This window comes from Balearica regulorum, chromosome 4 (genome assembly GCF_011004875.1).
Source record: "Balearica regulorum gibbericeps isolate bBalReg1 chromosome 4, bBalReg1.pri, whole genome shotgun sequence".
Taxonomy (NCBI): domain Eukaryota; kingdom Metazoa; phylum Chordata; class Aves; order Gruiformes; family Gruidae; genus Balearica; species Balearica regulorum.
Window position 1 is genome coordinate 42734809 of NC_046187.1, and position 18954 is coordinate 42753762.

Here is an 18954-nt window from a genome sequence, read left to right on the forward strand (position 1 = left end):
ATGGGTGTCAGTGCACAGACTCCATTCACTATGGAAGGGGCTTTAGCTAAGTTCCTAAATAATTGTTGCAGTTAGATATCTGAATTAAAGTGGAATTAATCCAGGTCCACTGAAATAAATTCTTCAGTTCTTGATCCACAATTTCAAAAGACAAATGACAAGAAATAAGTGCTGTCTCCTTTCTTTTACTGCATGCACTAATGAGATTACAATATTACCTATGCATTACTGCAATGCGTGTGCTTCAGAAAAAGCAAGAGAAAAAATGAAATACAATTTCATTTTTGAATATGGGCCATCAAACCCACTGTTGCTGTGGGCTGGCCACTATGGCGGGGTCTCGCACTCTGCCCGACCGCAGCTGGAGGGCTGCTGGGAACGGACACGCGCTCTGTTACAAGCGCCAGCTCTGGTGGTTACACGCTGTAGTACAGAACGGTTCTTAGGCAAGTGCTTTTGTACAGAATGTTTCACAGGAATTGTGGTTATTACTGGAAGGTAACATTAAAACCAACATGAGAACTGACTAAAGGTTACAGCATTTGGCGTTACACATCTTCTGCAGTTAGCATGTAGTCCTCTTGGGGTGAGGGTGATGGAGGTAGGAGCAAGTGTTGTAACATGAGATGTGACATCACCTGATTTATTCATGTGCTTGAACAGCGGGTTATGTTGTCGCTTGATTCATCATTTTAAAAGGAAATAACTATAACTGAATTTTAGCCATAGCCATAAAAAAAAGAGAGTGTCAGCTTGGAATGGATGAAACAGCTTGATAGTATTTGAGTTCCTATCACAAAATCACTTATTTGCCTTTTTTTTTTTTTTTTTTTTTTTGCATATGGATGGACATAATAAAAGGTAGTGATGTGAAAAGAACTGAAGATCTCAATTTTCTTTTCCCTGGAAGGAGGAGAGAACAGAAGATATCTGTTGAGGAGACACAGAGTATGTAGAAAGAATTTTAAGACATCATTATAATTTTCTCACAGCTGGAAGAGGCATGCCCCACCTGGAAGCTACTTCATCATCATAGCTGATTTTTATATTAAAAAAATAAAATATTTAAGATTATTAAAACCTGCAGTGTTTTAGGATTTATTTTGGGGAGACCACAGAGAGACTGTAGAAAAGCAAGTGTACTCTACCTTGACAACTGAGAGTACTTTCCTGTTTTTGGGTCATTGAAGTAGAAAGCATCTATACTTCCACGCATTGAAGAATGACAGTGGGACCTAGTGCTCTTCATTTTGAGATGATAAGGCGTTCAGCATTTAGCCCCAGTGCCAGGTAGTATTAAGTGCTCAGGTGTCATACCTAGATCGAACAGAAAGCATTAACGTACATATTAATGTATGCTTTTAATTAAAATTTGAATTGTTTTAAACTATTGTTCACCTAAATGAATTTCTATAGGTATGTTTTCAGTAAAACAATTTATATGGGCTGTAATATTTAATCAACCTGTGGTGGGTTGACCCTGGCTGAGGGCCAGGTGCCCACCAGAGCCGCTCTATCACTCCCCTCTTTCATTAGACAGGGGAGAAAAGGTACAACAAAAAAAAAAACCTTACGGGTCGAGATAAGGACAGGGAGAGATCATTCTCTAATTATCATCACGAGCAAAACAGACCGAACTTAGAGAGGAAATTCATCTTATTTATTACTAAGCAAAACAGAGTAGAGGAATGAGAAATAAAATCAAATCTTAAAACACCTCCCCCCACCCCTCCCATCTTCCCGGGCTCAACTTCACTCCCGGCTTCAACCTCCGCCCCCCCCAGCGGCACAGGGGGACAGGGAATGGGGGTTACGGTCAGTTCATCACACGTTGTTTCTGCTGCTTCTTCATCCTCAGGGGGAGGACTCATTGTTCCCCTGCTCCAGCGTGGGGTCCCTCTTACGGGAGACAGTCCTTCACGACCTTCTCCAACGTGAGTCTCCTCCACAGGGTGCAGACCTTCAGGAGCAAACTGCTCCAGCGTGGGTCCCCCACGGGGTCACAAGTCCTGCCAGCAAACCTGCTCTGGCGTGGGCTCCTCTCTCCACGGATCCACAGGTCCTGCCAGGAGCTTGCTCCAGCCTGGGCTTCCCACAGGGCCACAGCCTCCTTCAGGTGCCTCCACCTGGTCCGGTGTGGGGTCCTCCATGGGGTGCAGGTGGAATCGCTACACCCCCTCATCCTCCCTCCATGGGCTGCAGGGGGACAGCCTGCTTCACCATGGTCTTCACCACGGGCTGCAGGGGAATCTTGCTCCAGAGCCTGGAGCACTTCCTCCCCCTCCTTCTTCACTGACCTTGGTGTCTGCAGAGTTTCTTACATCTTCTCACTCCTCTCTCTGGCTGCAAAAAGCTCTCTCTAACTGTTTTTTTTTCCCTTCTTAAATATGTTATCACAGAGGAGCTGATTGGCTTGGCCTTGGCCAGCGGCGGGTCCGTCTTGGAGCTGGCTGGCATTGGCTCTGTCAGACACAGGGGAAGCTTCTAGCAGCTTCTCACAGAAGCCACCCCTGTAGCCCCCCCGCTACAAAAAAATTGCCACACAAAACCAACACAAACCTAATCCATTATTTCCAGACAATATTTCTCTGGTAGGGAAACTCATATTTTATCAATATGCTTCTGTTGGAGACCTTTGTTTTTTGAGAGTTATTTGAAAGCCAAAATAATGCCTGTTGAAGATTTTTGTTTGTTTAACAGTAAAATCACTTTTTTTTAAGGAAGGGGAGATACCTGTTATTGTGTCTTGTATTATGGAAAATGGGACTGCATTCAGAGTTTATTCATAGTTAGTCTGTAACAAACAACAGCTTTAGTTAGAATAATATCTTTGCCAGCTAATTATTTTTTGGTTCCTTACATTTAATTTCAAAATGTTGAGTTGTTTTGCTAGACTATGACCCTGTACTGGGAGTAGGATACACTGAAAGGAAGTGGTATTTATGCAAGATTAAGAGTCTCTGTTTCTTAGGGAAATTATTCCTACTTGAAAAAAAAATAGGGCACTTTGAAAAAAATACTTGAAAAGGGATAGAGACAGTAGAAACTGTTGGGGGAAGAGGAACAGAGGCTAGTAATATAAATTTTCTGGCACTAATGTAGCCTGGAATAATTTGCTTAAATAGGTAACTAATCAGGTTCTATTTTTAATGAAAAACTAATGTTTAGATTTTTGCTGGGGGGCTTCAGGAAAGTATTTTCTTAAGGACGTATGGATGTCAGCAATGAATTGAAAGGATAAAGGAAGAGGCTGTCTATCTAACTATGACTATGCATGATGTGGAAAACTAAAGACTAATGCCAGCAGAGAGAGACGTGACAACTCGCCACCGCTACCACGACCCCTCCAGCATCTTCCGATCTCAGAGCTCATCTCTGGTCTTTGTTGAAAGCAGCAATGCGTAAGTTCAAAGAGGTCTTCTAGTTGGTGAGGGTGTTGTAACACATGAAGGAAGGCTGGTGAAAGCCTAAGTTCAGTGCAGGCAAGGCTTGGGAAGTTGCTTTAGGCTATGCAGCGGCAGCAGCAGCAGCAGCGGGCCAGAAAGCCTCAAGTGTGTTGTTACAGGAAGGTCAAGGAGGTAGCTTGATCTTGAAAGGAAAGAGATGAAAAATATCTGTGGTGGAAGGAATGGAGAAATGTTTTCTTAGGTATTGAATGTAGAGAGCATTGCCAGTCTGTTTTCAACTTAAAAATATGCTGAAGGAACATTGTATTTTTAATCTATATATGTTACCACTTGAATTTGTACCTATAGAGCCTCAACGGGGAGCTGGAACTTGGTGCTTGCCAAGCCAGGAGCTTCCGCTTGAGCTTACAACACGTACAGCAAGGCTTCAGAAAGGACTCCTCTATGCAGCCAGAGCGAGAGAGCTCACGATATGGGAGAAGGGAGACAGATGTCTCTTGCACTTTGCACTCTTTCCTCTTGCTTTGCCAGTTCCAGAATTAGCTCTGGCACGGACGCAAGGGCAGAGTGAAATCTGTCCCGAGCCTCTCCACGCACTGATGCTGGGAACAGCCCTGCCCTCCTGCAGCAGTCCATAGCTACTCCAGACCTCCTGTTAGCCATTCAGCACCTTTGTACATATTTTTGGGGAAGAAGGAAGCACAACATTCTGCTTCCTCACCTGGCTTCTAGAATTTCTTATTTCAATTCTGAGTGTGCCATAACTGTAATAATCAAAGACTTTCATGGAAGGATCAATTATATGACTACTCTGTATTTCACCCTCTTCATCTTGATATAACTGAAATACATCTTAGTAAAAATGCTAGCTTTGATTAGACCAGATAAAGTATTGGATTGGGCCATTTTGGTACAGCCACGTGCTTCTGCTCAAATGTTTTAACATATTAGCTAGCTTTCCTTTAGTTTAGTTAGTTGTTTTCAATAGACACTCGTTAAGTCCTGATAATTTGAAAATCTTTCAGACTTTGAACTTAGATTGAAAGCATACTGCTACTTTCCAGTCAAAATTGCTATGAACTTGGTGGTTAACCTGTGTCACAAAAAAAAAAAAAAAAAAAAAAAAAAAAAAAATAGTGGATACTCTTATGCAGTCCTATATCATCAAAGTATTTTAAATCACATAGTTCCAACTGCAAGTACAGCCTCAGAGTTTGTTTTTTTTATGGAGCTGCATATTATAACTGTACAAGAAAATCAGTACAGTTCCCAGCCCCTACATCACTCACCTGAGAATGAAAAATGTCTCAGCAGGAGCTCCTAACTACGTAAATGGGCGGAACAGAAGTATTTTATTCCACTCTACCCTTTTGTGGGAGAGTAGAAGGCAAGAATGAGTCGTATTGAAAACATAAAGGTAAAGGAAAAAGTATACTATACTGGTGAAATAGCATGGATAGTGCTATCAAATGTAACACAAAATAGGAGTAAAGAAGTGGATATTTTTTATGCCTGACAAGTCTAGCATCCTGTTGCACAGTAAGTGTGTTGAATTAATATCTGTGATCTTTGCTATGGTGCTACTATGTAGAACCAACAAAAGGATATATAAAAGAACAACTTCTGAATCTCTTGATGAAGCAGTTTAAGTACAGGAGTTGTATGTACTCAGAAGAATCCATTGTCCCAGAACTATACTGACCCAACCCAAAGTCTCCCATGCTTGGTTTAGAAAAACAAACCAAACCCTGAATTTGTAGAGCACCTGACAGATGAGCATCCAATATAGCTTACAAAAATTATTTTCCCCTTGTTACTCTGAGGAAAACAGTCTAAAGTTAAAAAAAACCCTGATGCTTCAAATACCCACAACTTCTTATCAACGTGGTGTTCTACTGTCGCCAGAAATAGCAATGAAGCGCTTTCCATTCTGCATCGTTAGCACACAGCACGGTTGTTGGTTAGGAAGCAAATAAAATGAACTAAAAAACCTGACATCAGTAGTCTTATGACAATGAAAGCATAGAAGCTGTTGGACGTTCATTTTAACAGAAATTGGGAAATAAATTTATTATGAAAATAATATTACCATCTTGTCAATCACATCAATTCCATAATTGAGTCTTACTTAACAGATGTTTTACTGAAATTTGCATAGTGTTGCTGAGGTTGCTTGAAGCTTTTCCTACAGCATATGTTGGTGTAGGTTTTTTTAGGTCAGCGATTACCGTACACGCAGATGAATTCAGAAAAAAAAAAAAAGAAAGAATATTTCTACTCCTTTTTACTCAATTTTGCGGATGTTAAAGGGCAAAATGAAAAAGGTGAGTTTATCTCCTAAAAATCTGTCTCACTGTTTCCGTCATATTAAGTTATGCAAAGCTTCTAGAATTATTCAGCAGAAGACCTTTCCTTAACTAATTATTAACCAAACCCAAATTTACAAACTTCATAAGCCCAGCTTGTCAGTCACAAACATGTCTGTTAGAGTCTTGACAGACTTAACACCTCTAGAGTTTGCAGTCTTCGGTAACTAATTTTTATCTGAGAGCCTTGGATTTGTAACCCTTCATGTCTGAACTAATAAAATAGGATAAAATCAGGTCAATACTTGGATGAAGGATCTGCTATCTCACAGGCTGATCTAGGTAACAGCAGATAAACACTTACTCCTCATTTAGGTCTGAATCATTGTCACTGCTCTGCAACCAGATTTACTGTCTTTTGCTAAGGCATCCAACATAAAGATCCAGCCAATTTGCTGCTAGAAAAAAGAATTTAGACATAGACATATCAGTCTCAGTCCTGACAAAATTCTAGCCTGGGTATTAAATTCTTCTTGCCTAATCCTTTCCTTGTTGTTAACTGAGTGGAGAATTTTTTTATTCTGAGAGAAGCTAGCTCATTTCACTGCCATTGACCTCTGAATCCTAAAAGAGCAAAGATATTTATTTTGAACATGAGAATTATCTCAAAGTGAGATAACTCTCTTTAAATGTATCATTCATATGCAGATCTCAAAGTACCTCACAGGGTAGGAAAGACTGATTATCCACACGTTGCAAGTGGGAACAAGGCATTACAAGCATCAGATCATCACCCTAGGAGAAATGCCAGAAGAGAAGATATGCCATCAAAGTCTGTCTGATCACTATCCTTCACTGAAGTAAGAGATTCAGCATACTGATCAATCAGTGAGATGTTCAGCCCCTAAAACAATATTTGGAGGAAGATGTGGAGCAAAGCCGTAAGTAAATGAAACGAAAATGCAGGGATGGCAAAATTCAGCAAACAAAAGTTAGAATATGGCAAAGAGGTTAGAGTTTAAAATATGGTTACAGAGATGTAAAATGCAGGCAAATTATAATCATCCAATGAATAATACCAATTGCTTTTTTTGAGCTGATGAAATGACTAGCATCTTCAGACTAGCCTTAGTTAGTATCTGGTGTTCATAATCACAGATAAGTAAGTAGAGGTATAGCTACTGTAATTATTTTAAGTACTCTTTTAGAGAAAATATGTATTTATACTGAAGACTTACTAGTATAATCAGGTTATGAAAGACGTGCTACATGATTTTCATCACCTTTTGCAAACTGGAATCTCTAAAATCCTACAAGAGTGTATTATACGTCAAGGATCTAGTCCGATCAGTTTTGTCGGAAATGTGTTGTCACAGTAGAAAAGCACGGGTCTAGTTCATATAGTAGCCAGCTAATAAAAACAAACCAACCAAAAAACTCTCACCTGTTGTAGGAAATGATTTTCATAAGCAGGAAATATTCTCCCGTAAGCAATACCCATATTAAAATATTTAATTACCTAGATGCAACGCTATATCCACAAATCTTTGTTTGAAGATTTTAACCTTGCAACATGCTATGATTTATCCCCTGGTGCACTGATAAGCAAGAAATATCAAATCACAAAAATTTCACAGTATTTGAATGAATTCCTAGTGTACACACTATTTTATTTCTGTGTAGATCAGAGATTGTTGGACTCATATGACTGTTTGTTTTTGTGTTGTTTTGTGAATCCAAAGAATTTTAAGAAATATTTCAACACATCATACACATCATAATGTATTGAGTCCATATAACAGTCAATCAAACAAGTTGTTTTGCAAATCAGTTTACAATGATTCTGGTTTTGTAGTCACATTATTCAACATGGGACAATGTCAGTTGTGTTTTAAAAGTGGGTTCATGATTTTTAACTGTAAACTTTAAACAGTTGGAAAATAACTGAAATTATCTGAGGAAAAGAAAAGTTGTTTTTAATTGCCAATTTATGCTTCTTATGTTAAGATACGTTCTGAAAAATGTGTTTTAAAACTCGCTTTAAATATATTTCCATTAAGCAGAAAGGAAAACATAGTGTATTCTAAGTGAAGTCAACGAGAGCGGTGACATTTAATGATGGGTTTTAAAGGAGGGTAGACAAGTTTTCAGCCAGTGTTTCCAAATACATAAGTAGTTCTAGCAGTTGAAAGCAGAGCATTTAAATCCTTTTGACATTCTTAATTGGATGTTCCCTCGCTCTCTCGCCCATCTTGCTATTTGCCTTTATTTCTCTCAGTTTTTCAGAATATTAAAAATGTTCATAACCTTACAAAAATAATGCACTTAATTAACACATACGAGGCCAAATTGTGTGCACAGCACAGAACCATTAGAGTCAGTGGAATTATACCTGGTGATATTTTGCCCCCCACATTTATCAGACAAGGCAAATAAACAGATGCGTACACTTCTTTAAAATCTTATTTTTGCCGGAGGTTAGATATGTGAAGAATCAAACTGACAGTCATGGAGGTTTTGGTACAGAATGGGAGTAGCATGAGCTCTGCAACCGTGTCTATGTGTGTTTATATGTGTGTGCGTGTGTATGTATATGCATGCCAGTATATATCAAAAATATTTCAGGCCAATTTTTTTATCCTAGAATCTAGATTCTAGAGAAGGTATTTCACATTATATGAATCTTCTGCATGTTTTGGCTGATGTTTTTATATCACATTTGTTGGGATGTGATGTGGGATGTGCTCAGGGTACAATAGTGTAAGACCACCAAGCAGCTACCACAGAGCTTTCAATCACCAAAAAATCTGCATGTGAGGGTGGAAGGGAATTACGGTCTTTACTGTGTTGAAAAAAAAATATTTTAAAAAAAGATTAATTATGAGAGGAAGAGAAACCAAAAATGCCCACATGACTATGCTAGTGTGTATTTGTACATTTTCACTGTGTGTCATGTAGTTCTATGCTTTGTTTTCCAAGGAAGCAAACCATTAATTTAAGCACAACAAAAATGAACGCTGTGGGAGCATTCTTAAGCCCTGAAGCTGAGAGGTATGCAATGCAATGTGACTGTTTTAGTACAAAGTTTAATCTACCGCAATTGTAGGTATTGCAGGCTTAAAGAAAAAGACAAACAGGTGGGGTTTCTGAAATTTTTATCTTTTGCAATCATTTCTACTTTTCATATTCTTCTGAAAAATTGTTACTAAGCGGATCTTTTTTCACCTTGTCTTGGGCTCGTACTTCTGAAGCCAATATCACTGACCTTTTAAATAATGTATGTAACTCTTTGCCCCTATTGCTTATGATGTTTGAAACATTTCTGTTGTGTTGATAGTTTAGCATGGAAGTGGCCAATCTAAGCAAACTCTACATTTTCATGATTTTAGTTTATATTTTATTTTGTTTTTCCCCACCCCCTCAGTTATATAACTGCATTGCGGGTTGTGGAGTTTTGTTTTTTTCCCAAACCACTCGCTTCAAAACATTTTATCTGTTTAGCACAGTACATCCCAAGCTATTGAACAGATCAGCAAAGACAAAATGTGGCAGCCATAGCCTCAGGTAACTCACAAATGGGCTGCATTTTCACAACTGAGAGAGTGAAGGAGAAAGCACAACTTGCTCTGCTTAGCAGTAACTGAGTTAATTATTTGCTGACAATGATAGGCCATGATAATTGCCACATTTCACAGGATTCCACAGAGATTCATAGGTTACCAGGTTTCAAATGTGATTAACCAAGCTAAAAGAAATAAAATCAGGATGTTCATGAACAGTAGATTGCTGGAAACAGTATGGCAGGAGCCGTATCAATACAAGTTTGTCCTCTTCGTACACCTCCTGTAGGCACCTGTTCCTGACCTGACCCAGAGCTGCGCATTGGCCGCGGTGTGATTTTGTGGCTGTGCACGGTGAGTCCCAGACATAGCTGCGGCACTTTACAATGTGCTGTGAAAGTGATGCACAGCTGGCAGTCGAAACCCCACACGTGTATAACACGGCTGACTTGCTGAGTGGGACTTCTTTATGGCTGTTGCTCTGGCTGACGTGCTGACCACCTGCAAATCCTGGACCAATCAAGGGCAAAAGTCCCTTTTTATTCCCCTCAAAGGAGAAGAGATGCTGAAAGGAAGAGAAGCTCAGCTATCAAAGATAGGATATGTTAGGAACCAAGAATCAGCTATAGGCAGAGGGCAACAGCTACCAAGAGCTGTGAGAAGCAAGGTTTTCAGGGTAAAATGAGCAGGCGGTGTATATAAGTAGGGCAGCTTCGGGACAGCAGGTGATGCAGTAAGTTATTGATCCTGTGGAGAGTGAGGCAGCTACAGCTGTGATGCACAAAGTTGAGCTGCCTTTGGCAGGCACAGAACAGAAACTAAACTACTTAGGAGAGCACTAGAATAGGTCTGAGGGGCAAGCAGGGACACCATTAGTGAAAGGGGAAGGAAAGACGGTGAACTGCTACCCAGAATGGTGCACAGTCTGATCCAAAATCTGACTGAGGAGAGAGTAAGGATATTACTGCAGAGACAGAAGCCAAACCAGGTGAAAAGATAAATCCACTGTTTAAAAAAACCCCACAACCCAAACAACCCCAAACCTTACATTTCTATTAACATAATTTTCTAATGGGTGTTGCGCCCTCAGGTAAAAAGTTCTAGTTTAGAAATAGAAATTTTTCATGTTTACTATCCACAGTTAAGTATTTCAAAACTTCCACGAGGGGATTACATTACACCCATGGCCTTGCAGACCATTTACCCCACTGACCATTTTGTCTCACTTTCCCTTTGGTAGCAGATTAGAAAGGAAATAGGCATTCACTGCTTTGCCACATAGTGGGATACTACGGCAGGATCTTGGAGTTGATTCTTTTGATACAAGAAATATACCCTTCTCTGTTTCTTTCTACATCAGAGCTGTGAAAAAAAGAAGCGTTACAATTATGCACATAAATGCTTCTTAGATGTGAAACTTTTGTGACAGTGTTTTTAGCCCCAAGAAAGTCATGGTTATTTTGGGGATTCTTGCAATTTCTGTAGCATAGATGCAGGAGAAGAAATGGATGGGCTAGTGGCTTTAAAGACCTTTACCCGTGCCACAGCAGTCTGATGTTCTCGGGCAATTATTCGAAATAAGGAAAATGGAATTTTCTAAGGAACTGCTGATTATGAGTGAAACAGGTTAAAAAAAATTTACGTGCAAAGTATGTTTTGCGTCTTGGGTATAAATACCTTTGCGTAAAAATGCCTTTTTGGTATTTTTGTTTGGTTCTTTTTTTAGAACACAAGCAAATTGGAGGAAGTTAGTTAAATGTGATTTCAGTTCCTAACTAAGCTAAAAAAATATCTTCACAATCCTCCATCACTCCCCAGTGACTTAGAAAAGGGTCCTGCAAAATGACCTTTGCTTCAACGTGTCTGTTCAGGACAAAAGTGATTTTTTTTCCAGAGCTCCTGAATGCTGATAATGACCAGATGAACAAGAATAAGATAATTATTCAGATTGTAGGATTTGGGGAGAGATGATAGGCAAGGAGATGAGGGCAGATAGGGACAAGGCTTATACACTGTTAGTCACAATCTTTGTTGTTAGTGGATAAGGGTTTTAAGCTAGGAAGGGGCGTGCATAGCGTGGGTTATAGCCCTTAAGGTGAAAGTTGCTTTCTGAATTTGAGTGTACAGATGTTCACTCTTCTTTCATGCCCATAGCAGAAAAGAAACAGGTTTTTAATTTTGACTGTGCTGTTGAGAGAACACTTGACAGCCCTCTCCTTATAAGCGTTTGTGAGTAATTTAATTATTACTTCTTGCTGTGCGATACCTCAGAGCCTAGGGGGAGAAAGGGGCTCAGCAACTAGTTCAGCTTCTCACAGCTTTCTCTAAGGTTTGCATCCTGTGCCCTTTGGTTATCTCTCATTATTGGCACACTCAAATTACTTTTTTAAACTGATTTGTTAAAGATAAGTTAGCAGTCTTGTTTGGGTTTTTTCCCCAACAGTGTTTCTATGATTTTCTGGACCATTTTAGGAGGCAAACAGTTATGATGATTACAACTGCAACCATGCTATGATCTGCATATTTTTAATGGTGCTCTCAGGTAATTTCTACTGGTTTATTACTTTTGTTATTTTGTTTACTATTAGTGCTGTTTCTTGCTACAGCTTACAATGTTTTCATTAGAATGAAAATGTTCATCCATAATTTAGTACTCTTTTTTTTAGCATAAGACATGCTGTGTTAGCTCAGATGTTAAACACAGCCCTTACAGTAGGCAACCAGTATCTCCCAAATGTACTATGTGCTAACCTGTCTAGTGTAGAAAGATATTTGGAATTGGACACCTTTTCCCAAGAAAATTCCTCCTTTAACTAAAGGAAGATGTTCCCATTTTTGCCTGTGATCAGCTATTTTGGGCTTATCCAGAAACAAACAAATTTAGTAGGCTAGAGGGGAAACAGAAGTTGAAATAATCCATCAGCCTCCCTAGGCTCACTCTGGATATTGTGTCATAGGTAATGCCTTTCTTTGTACACTTCCCTTTTGTTAACTCCTCAGTACATCTTTGGTGATATTAAGAGTGATATTAGCTAATAGAAACACAGTCATATAACCAGGCATGAGGATAAACACATATCTGTAAAGTTAGATTTGTGTTGACTTGTCCCCCATACAGCCTGTACGGACACTGAATGCACCGTCGTGCTGGACTGACGGTGCTGCGCTCCCAGCTATTTCCTCACTGCTCACTCTTCTTGAGTATCTGAAGGATGGTGGGGATTGCACTTGGTTTGGCAAAGAAGAATCTGCCAAACTGAGTTTCCACACTTGGACACGTACATGTTCTAGGATCAAGGATCTGTTCAACCCTTTTAGAATTCAAAACATTTCAGGAATAACTTGATGGCAAGAACTGCCATATTCAGTGCTCTTGTTTAACTAGTATATGCTTTGGAGCCACTTTTTTGGTCTTGGTTTGGGTCATATTGCTTGGTCTCAATTTGTGTTTTAAGCAAAAAGTCAACATTCAAATACTCAGTTTAGAGGATGCTGGAAGATTCTTTGCATACTTGCAGACACCTCAAACACACACCCAATTGCTCCCCAACCAGCAGCTGTACATTAATTTCTGGTAGCATTCATAAGCCTTACAGAACTTGAAGCTTTGTAAACCTCAACCTTTTTTTTTAAAAATTATTTCTATATAGGAGGTAGTGGGATCATCTGACTCGCGCATGCCATACATCCTTGCAAATAGCACATACTAACTGCAGGTTCTCTGTGTGCACAGCTGTTCAATATCTCAGTTCCCTACAACACACTCAAATTTGATGGTTAACCAATATCCAAATTCTCAGGTGCTCGACTGTTGCAAGCTGTAGTAAGACATCTGTAGCCATCTGTACGAGGTGTGGAACCACCTCCAAAAATTTATCAAGTGAAAGAGACTGAACATGCTGCTGGAGCAAGCCCAAAGCTATTACAGAAGGGTTCTTGCTGTGAGGGCTCCTCTGTAAATGCAGGCACCATTTTGTTCGCTTTTCTCACATTAACATGTGAGGAATTTTGGTGCCACATTCAAATCCCCTTTTTTCCTGAGTGTTTTTGTGCCAATATTCTTTGGTACTGTATTTGAAACCTTTTCTTGCAAAAAACCTCCAAAACCAGACAAAACCCCCCCAACCAACACCACCCCACCCCCCACCCCCGCCCATCTGGTGCTTAAGTTGTGACATCCCTCTGGAAATCATAGAATCATAGAATGGTTTGGGTTGGAAGGGACCTCAAATATCATCTAGTTCCAACCCCACTGCCATGGGCAGGGACACCTTCCACTAGACCAGGTTGCCCAAAGCCTCATCCAACCTGGTCTTAAACACTTCCAGGGATGGGGCATCCACAACCTCTCTGGGCAACCTGTGCCAGTGCCTCACCACTCTAACAGTAAAGAATTTCTTTCTAACATCTAATCTAAATCGACCCTCCTTCAGCTTGAACCCATTACCCCTTGTCCTGTCACTACACTCCCTGATAAACAGTCCCTCACCATGTTTCCTGTAGGCCCCAATCAACTATCATGTTGCAGCTATTTTATATAGCCTTATAAAAAAAATTATACAATTTATATACAAGATTGCAGAAAGGCTAAAAGCTATATGCTTCCCTTAGGGTGCACAATCAAGTCTTTTTCTACATAATTGAGAGTGGTTAAACAGCTGAGAGTCACAAAAGAACAGGAAGAATATTAAGAATTGGAGGAATTTATTTTGCACCAATTTTTAAGAATAAGTCCATATAATTTTCTTAAAATTTATTGCTGAGTACAAGAATGGAGAAAGGCAACCATATAGGGACAGGGAAATTAATAGTGAAATGTGATTCTGGATGTGGGAAAATTCAGAAGCTTCGTGTGTTATGTGTGAGGGGGTTAATTTGTGTTACATACTTTTCAACTGTGAACACATAACCTTAAATCCCAAAAGATAATGATGTTCTTCCTTTGTGTTAATCACAGGCAGAGCGAAGCTTGCCCACCAATGTTGAGAGGATTTCACTGTCTGAAGAAATTACCTCATGAAGGAGGCTGGCATGGAGATGAATGCAGACTGTGACAGGATCTGCATTATCTTCAGTATCTGTCACACCAATGGGCAAATAAATAGAAGCCAACACTATTTCTTTAATATTTCACAAATTTTTAAATTTGTGGTTTTCTTTATTTGGAGGCAAATGGAATGGTACATCACATATCTTTGAAAATAGGGTCAAGTTGCACATAATGAACATTTTTTCTTCACTAGTGTTTTTCTTATTTGCTGTTTCTTCCTGGAATATTATTTACAGATAATTTTTATCCTCTCCAGGATTGTGATTTTGAAAATTCTGCAATTCAAGACACACTGCTTTCCTAAAATGCAATCTGTGAGTGGGTATCACAATACTTCAGCTCTGCTTACCACCAGGAGATCTATAGTGTTTTAAACACCACTGTGTATCATTTTTATGCCAAGCAGTTATCAAGAAGAAATGAAATTGGGAGAACTATCATGTGATAGATAAGCTTTGTTTGTTAGAAACAGCCTGGTCATTCAAGAGTTAGTCTACAGTGTGATTCCTATCTTGTGTAATGCTGCAGCATGCTATTAAAAACAGCAGATGTTCACTCTAGGGATGGTTGCACTTCATTTGTGAACAAAGTGATTCCCATGTGTATCATAACAAGGTATATTCTCTGTCATACCTTGAAACTCAAGCAAATCCAACCAATGTAAAATTGACTTGAATAATTGAAACAGAATTTGACCTACGTGTTCTCATTGTTAAGCTTTATAAAGCATTTATGATCCATGCAAATGAAGACAGCTCATGTATACTAATGCAATGCTATTATTCTAATTATCTTTGCATATGGCATAGTAAATATTGATACTATTAATAAAGTTAAAGCAAGATGGAATTGAATATTCATAATTTAGTTCACAGTACATTACAGATGTTTTATGCTGAGAATTAATGCTGTGTGAAGTTATATATAACTTTGATAGGCTTTAATTTGACTGCTTATGTTATCTACCATATGTCTATTCTGTCCTTGATTATAACCTTCTGGCAAAAAAAAAATTTGTCATCTATGAGGTTTTCAATAAGAAAAAAAAAATCAAGAACTATAAATGAAAGGTCCGATTTTGAACAGCTACCACATTAATCTTAAAGGTGTTTTGCTTGGTTCATCACTAGAATAAAAAATGCCATTTGTGTGACTCCCCCTACCCGCCCCCTCACTATAGTTGATTGGTTTAGTATGGGTTCAGCATTGCTTTTGATTCTTCATATCCTCCTCCTCCTCTGTATTTTGGATGTTCCAAATTTCTAGAATTTCAACTGAAAAATCTTGTGTAGGCTCCCAAACCTTTGCTTGAACTCCAGTCCTTGTGAATCTGGGGTATTGTCTCTTGAATCCTGCTAGCATCTGAGATTTTTTTTTCTAAATCTGAATATAGAACTGCCTTCTTTCAAGTTTCTCTTTACTGCCTCATTTCTCTTGAATTATTGTCATTCCCAGGCTTGCATTTAGACTTTTGGTCTATTTGTCTCTCATCCTTACTCTGATAATTAGCTCTCTCTTGTCTTCTGCAGTTCAACTTCAGCAATTTGTCATTGCTTTCTCCAGTGCTTCTCTTTTTCTGACCTAGTGGAAAAAAAAAAAAAATCTAAAGTTTAAAAATACTTTGAGAAAGAGGATTCACTTATCTTAAAACTAAGTAATTCCACTCCCTTTTCTCCACTGTTAATTTTGCTTGGAACACAGGCAGGAAAGTCCAAGAATGCTCCATGGGTCCCGTTTCTTTTGTTTCTATGCGTGGCTCCATGCAGTTTTTGCAGGGCTAGCGTTCTTTTTTTTTTTTTTTTCCCCCTTGAAGAAGCAGTTTTATATAGAAAAACAGTGTCTTAGCACAATCTGTTCTCTAGAGATAAGTGGCCTGAGTTTTTTTTCTTTTTGGTGTTTGTTTTCTTCCTGCACTAGACATGCTTGGAAGCTTGTATATTAATACAACTGCAATGGACTTTCAGGTCTTTTAAGCTCCTGTATAATTCATTATGCTTTCAAGAGCAACTACTAGCTGGTTCATGTATTGTAAATATATAAATTTCATTATATGCACTTAAAATTCTCTCTATATATGAATATAAACTAAGCCAATGAAGGAACTGCTATTTGATTGCTAGTCCTTTTCATTCTTCAGGCAGAGGTGCTCTGCCACCAAATGATAAATGGAAAGGGATTAAAATAGAAATTAAGAATTAAAAATAATCTTCAGGGAAGCCCTCAAGTACACCTTAAATGACATTGATTAAGGGATATTTCAGCAGATGCTTAGCTTGAGATAAATAAATTAGTAAGTCTAACTCAGCATGGTATAAAGTTCACAGATATATGCTCAGAGTACATGTAACTAAAGTTTATCTCTAAGTGTTCTTCAGTTTTGCCCATCGGGCCCCCAGGATCATATTTTCTGGATGCCTGGTTGCATTATCTGTGCCTGGCACACAAGTACTGACCTGAAAGTCTTGCTTAAGTGACCATCTAAGAATCCTTTTTTAAAACCAGTCACAAACATGGACAGGATTCTTTTCTCTAGAGCAACATAAATTATTCTGCCTTAATTACAAAATCTTAATTTTTAAACAGTTTTCTGCATCATTTAGAAATAATGCACAGATCTTAATTCACAGACAACCTTTAATCATTAGGCACAAAGGTATTTTGAATGGAATGAGGCAAGAGTGAGGACATAGGAGGAAGAGAGTAATCATTTTCTTAAAGACAATAATTTTAAAAGCCTATCTTTCTAATTCATCCAGTAGAACCATCAATCCTTTTATTTAATGAATTAAGGCCTACCATTTGCTTAAGAAAAAATTCACTAGTATTCTCCCACTCCACCTAGCACTAGCTAGAACTTTAAAAAAACCCACATCAAACCCCAAAACCCAACAACCAACTTTCAAAATTAACATTAACATCAGAGCAGCATTCAGTTTAGAAAAATCTATAATTAAATTGTCAAGCACATAATATAGACATTAAAATAACATTGATATCCCAGCATTCTCAAAAATGTTCCTTGAATTATCAGGAGTGATGGTGTTATGAGACAGTAAATCCATTTTTCTGGTAAGCATTTACTCTTGACCTCCACGGTGCTGCAGCTGAACTAATAGAACACACACATTCATGAGGCAGCTCCAGTGCCCAGGATGCTGATTATAGGTAATCCATGTATAATGGACAGCATCTCTAAACATCTTCAGATCACTAGTTGCTCTGCTACAGCTCTACTCAAATTTTCTTGAAAGCAAAATGTTTGCAGATCTCATGCTTCATTTGAATTGTTGTAGTTAATCGTTTGTCTCTAATTAGAATCTGATTTTCTTGTTCTAGTCACAGTCTTATCTGTTCAGGGACTGTGGTAGTCCACTGAATTTGTAATAGACTTTGATTTCAAATAAAACTTTTGGGATAATTTTTCATTTTGTATTCTGAGATGAATCCATGTTTCCTATGTTTTTTGGTTCTAAGGAACAAGATTCTCCTCCAGCTAAATTCACTTGCCATAAACCAAATCAACTATAAAGATCATTTGATATGAAGTCCTTAAAACCAAACATTTTTTTCAGCAAAAAAGATGCTTTCTTTTGCAACAAACACGTTTATGATAGGGTTCTAGGTTGTGAATCCCCAGTGGAGAAATAAAACACTTTTTCTCTGTGTTTCCTTTGGCTAGATGAACCAGGCCTTGATCTCTCCTCCGACAGCTGCTGGCTACAGCCAAATATTGTAGTCTGCTTGCTTTTCCTTTCTTTTCCACATATGGGGGGGGGGGGGGGGGGGGGGGGGGCGGGGAGCTGTGTGCACATTACTGACGCTACTCACACTACCTCACTGCCTGCCAGCTGCTAATATAAAATGGTATTGCTCTCTAGGGACACTTGTTTTACATGTGTTTTTCCAAAGATCGGTATAAATTCTTCCCCTGTCGAGTCTAACAGTTGTTCTGTGCAGCCCTGGTTTAGCTTTACCTCCGTGATTCTGCCCGTCACGCGTACACATCTTTCAAAGTGGGCACCACAAAGACCTCCAAGCACGAACTCTCAATCGTTGGAGTTCATTCACCGCTGTTTCTCATAAGATTGCAGAACAGTTCTCCCTCCGTACCCTCAATTTCCATATAAAAGCTGATCAGCCCTGCTGCAGAATACACAAACGGCAGGAGCAGCCCTTCTGCTGTTCAGCCACGGTTCCCTGTAAAGCCCCATTTACAGCGAGATTATTCTCCTTCCCCCTGTGGAAACACAACATGCACTCGTGAGATTACAATAATGCAACACTAAATTAGATTCAACAATGAAAACAGCTGGAACATTCTTTCCATTCTAGTACCTTTCACTTCCCACCTTTTAAGTTAAGATGTAATTTTTCTCTGGCCTTCTCCATGTATCTATGTATACATATGCTTGCTGTGCACACACAGTAAGGCAAGGGAGATTTGCAAACACACAGATCCCAGTCTAACTAGGGCCTAGAGTAAAAAAAAAATAAATCAAATTTCTGATTTCATAGTGGCTATCTGATCATTATGAATCCTTTAAAGGGGACTATTTAGATGATTTGCAAGTATTTCATTTAAAGAAACCTGTATTTTTATCAAAGTCATTTTGCAGATCTATTAAATATGT

At 38.8% G+C, this 18954-nt stretch overlaps 1 long non-coding RNA gene across 1 annotated transcript; it reads left to right on the forward strand.

Annotated features, from left to right (window-relative positions):
- The first annotated feature begins 858 nt into the window (after window positions 1-858).
- On the forward strand, window positions 859-18018 carry LOC142601742 (uncharacterized). Its single transcript, XR_012835328.1, has 4 exons — window positions 859-948; window positions 3190-3401; window positions 11717-11815; window positions 14231-18018. It is a non-coding gene; the product is annotated as an uncharacterized LOC142601742 (long non-coding RNA).
- The last annotated feature ends 936 nt before the right edge of the window (window positions 18019-18954 follow it).